Raw genomic sequence first — 4,082 nt, forward strand, 5'->3', positions numbered from 1 at the left:
ACAATAAATAGACATTATTATTGATTACTTTGTTGTCTTGTATTCATCATATTCAAACTTGCTTAACTCACAATGTCTCTGAATAGTAGACTAATCCTATAACAGCTCTCTAGCTCTTCCTTTTTTAATCCCAGCTTAGCCTTTGTTCATTCCATTAAATTAATCTATAAAAGTTAATACTGACATTAAGCAGCAATTACAGTTGTTGAAATACATGGCCAAAAAGTCAAGCATTTGGTCTCTCTCCATCTCTATCTCTCTCTCTTTCTATCTAAAGCCAAAGGAACAGTTCTGAAAGCAGAATTCAGAGAAGGTTCCATTGCCAGCCCTGCAAGAAAATTCAAAGAGAAATTTAAGTACACAAAACACAATTCTTATATATTTACATGTCTAATACCTGAAGTTTCATATTTGATTGATGCTCATTTGGTTATGAATTCATGGAATTAAGAAAAAAATTGCAAGAGAAATTTAGAATATAGAGAGTAGGAGTGAAACAGATTCACCCAAACCTTTTTACCTCCCCCCACATCTTGAGATATCCCCTATTACATTGATAACCCTTATTTGTAAAGGGATTAACCCATACATTACAAATAATACATTTATTATTCACCATCTCTATTTTCGTCCTAGACTAGTCCAAAAAAGGCATGCGAGCGACCACCTTACCTTCTTGTTTCTTCTTGTGTTATCATCAATATCTTACATATCTTTTCTTGGTTACCACCTTACATAAATGTTTCTCCTAAAAAAACTCACTTATTAAAAAGCTTTTGTCGGCCTTGAGAGAGTTTGTGTTCAAGGTCGCTTTATATTCTTGTTCGAGTTCATCTGCTGGGTGAGTTAGTCGAGCTGTCATGGTCGAGCAGTGAAGGCTCAACCATCTTAGGTGAACTAATTTGTTAGAGTCACTGGTCGAATTGTCTGGGCAAATTGATCTGGCCGAACTGTCTAACCAGTTCAGTGAGTTTAATGGATTCATTCTTTGAACTTGATACTGGGGGGCTTCTCCTCATACAATATTTATATTTATAAACTTTGATACCGTAGCCAATACATGAAATGATACATTTGACTATAAGAAAGTTAATAAAAATGGTTTTTATGATGTAATACTAAAAAAATGAATGTTGTGTAGGCATTTTGAGCAGGACTGTTAATTGTTAATCCAAGTGGGGAGTTGTCGCCTAATAAATCAAACAAATTATAAATATAAAAATTAGCCAAGTTTTCAAGTCTGTATGATCAATCCCTTTGGATTTCAGAAAGCTGAGCTCAGTTGCTGGATGTGTAATTTTTTTGGGAAATTTACATACATACCACACAAAGATGTGTAATTTTTTTGGGAAATTTACATACATAACACACAATTTTTATGTATTTATATAATAGGGCTTTGTTTGATATATATATTGTTAACAATGATGTTAATGTATGCATAAAAAGATGTACATTTTTTAATAAAAAAAATAAAATAGTTATATTTTTAATAAAAATATTAAAAAAGGTAAAAAAAAATTTTACTTTTTTAAAAAATACAAATGACTAATTACATCCAATCTAATAATAAATCTAACAAATTCTAATTATATTTTAAACCATAGTTTTAAACTTAATCAATCAAATTAATCTCAAATTAAATTTTAATTATTAAACACAAAACTAAACTTAAATTCCAAGTTTCTCAACACCTTTCCCCACAAGTAACCTTTAATTCAACCATAGGCTTATGCAGCACAACCAATGCACCATTATGTCAATGACAAGCAATCAACATTGACCAAAAACCAAGACAAAATCCCAGAATCCAAGCAATGCAATAAATTATTCTCTCCCTGTTCCTCCTTTTAAGGTTTTCAAGGTCCCATCTTCACCAAATCTCTTCCCTAAAGTTGATAATATAACAGAAGAGATGCATGATTATGAAGCATCCATGGCTAAACTAAGACAGATAGGTGTAACAAAAAAAGAGAGAGTCCTCTTCTTCATCTTGTTTTTACTTCTTCTGCAGCTGCAGTCTGGGAGGGCTTCTGATGAAGTGAAAGAAAAGGTTTGGAGAATGAGAGGTAGGGTTAGGTTTTCTGCTTCTCCACCTAATGGAAGAGATGAAGAAGAAAGAGGTCAGAGAGGAGAAATGTTTGGTGATGAGAAGAGAAATGTTTACACTGGGCCTAATCCTCTTCATAATAGATGAGAGATTTTGTTGAGTTTGATCTTTCTGTTACTGTTTTTTTTTTCCTTCTCTTTTTCTTTTGGCTATTTAGTTAGATTTGAAAAGATAGCAGTGATATATCAGTTATACTTCTAGAGGGGATATATATATATATATATATATTTAGGTTATTGTTACATTAATATTATTCTGAATATTTACATTTGTAATTCTCTATTTTTTTTTTGGAGAGGGAGAGCACTTGAATCCAGTGCTTTATAATTATTTACTTAATTAGTTTCCAACCAATGTGCTACACATTTGAGCTTTTGGAGCTAAAATTTATGATTTTAAAATTAGAGATGTGTTATTTTTCAAATGATAACGTATTGATCGGAAATGGGACAGAAATTGAGCTGCAAAATTATCTTTTCTTTTAATTGTTAGTTTTCTTTGTCTCTTATGCAATCTTACTTCCCTTTGGCTCATTCTTTCTAACGGGGAATGTTAGATCCAAATATTTTCATAATAATGACCAAACATATAATAATATTTTCGATAGAACTTCGGGCTAGGGAAAAGAAGGGAGAAAGGGAGGCAGAGAACCCAAGAGAGAGAGAGAGAGAGAGAGAGAGATTTTGTTACCTCATTAAGAAATTTGGAATAAATCTTTCTCCCCACTCATTTCTTCGAGCCTATATTTATAATTTTTGGGCACTATTGAAAATGTTATATTTAATTTAATAAGCAAATACATCACATGTCAATAATAGATATTTGAAAAGTTATCAAAATACACATATACTATGAAAGTATTTTATAGGTCTTATCGACTAGAGAAGTAGCCACTCCTAAATTTGAGGGAAAAAATTTATACAGATATAAATTTACATATAACTGCCAAATTTGCAAGTCTAGCAACCGACTAGGCATGCAACTATGGATAATTATATTTTATGAAAAGTATATGAGTATAGTAAAATTGAATATTATAAATTGTGTAGTTTTTTGTTTTTCCTATAGTTGGGACTAACAATGATTTTGGGCCCTCAATTAAAGTGAGCTAAGCAATAATAACTCCCCTCTAAAGGTTAGGCTAGTCAATTTACTCCAGGTTGAATTATGTTGGTCACTCTTAATCAACCCATGGTGCATCAATTTTTTGTGAGATTTTAGGCTATTAACCAATGGAGTAAACGGTTGCAGCATTTACAAATATGACTTTTGAGCTTGCAAGTATGAATTATGACTCTTATCCTTAGGTAAAAGATCTGTGGAGGTATTTAATTTAGGTTGAATTATGTTGGTCATTCTTAATCAACCCATGGTGCATCAGTTTTTTGTGAGATATTAGGCTATTAACCAATGGAGTAAACGGTTGCAGCATTTACAAATATGACTTTTGAGCTTGCAAGTATGAATTATGACTCTTATCCTTAGGTAAAAGATCTGTGGAGGTTATTGGAGAAAATTTAGAAAGGAAGCCTAAAGATAACATAGTGGAGTAGGTTTACAAGTCATTTGAAACAGTCCATAGAGTGATGGTGTTGAGGGTGAATTGCCCTCAAATCCTCTATCTCAAGAGCATATACAAGAGACCTAAGCTACACCTCTCCAATGAACCCTAAAAGTAATAATCAGTGCCACACTTAGAGATTTTGGTTGCTAAAATCATCAGATTAAGTTCTTTGTTAAGCACATAGAAAGGAATGGGGAGCCTTATTTGGAGGCTAGGATGTACTCATTCATTACCCTTGAAGAATTGCAGCCTCCATTTATTAAAATGTTTAAGATTTGAAGGTTAAGTTTTGTCACTCATTAGTTCATGGATTCTTATAAGATGAGCCAATTTTCAATTAATAGCAAGTTCATTTTATGATAGTTGGTTAGGATCAGAGCATATATATATATATATATATATATATAT

The sequence above is a fragment of the Phalaenopsis equestris genome, unplaced genomic scaffold (genome assembly GCF_001263595.1).
Source record: "Phalaenopsis equestris unplaced genomic scaffold, ASM126359v1 Scaffold000618, whole genome shotgun sequence".
NCBI classification, from domain to species: Eukaryota; Viridiplantae; Streptophyta; class Magnoliopsida; order Asparagales; family Orchidaceae; genus Phalaenopsis; species Phalaenopsis equestris.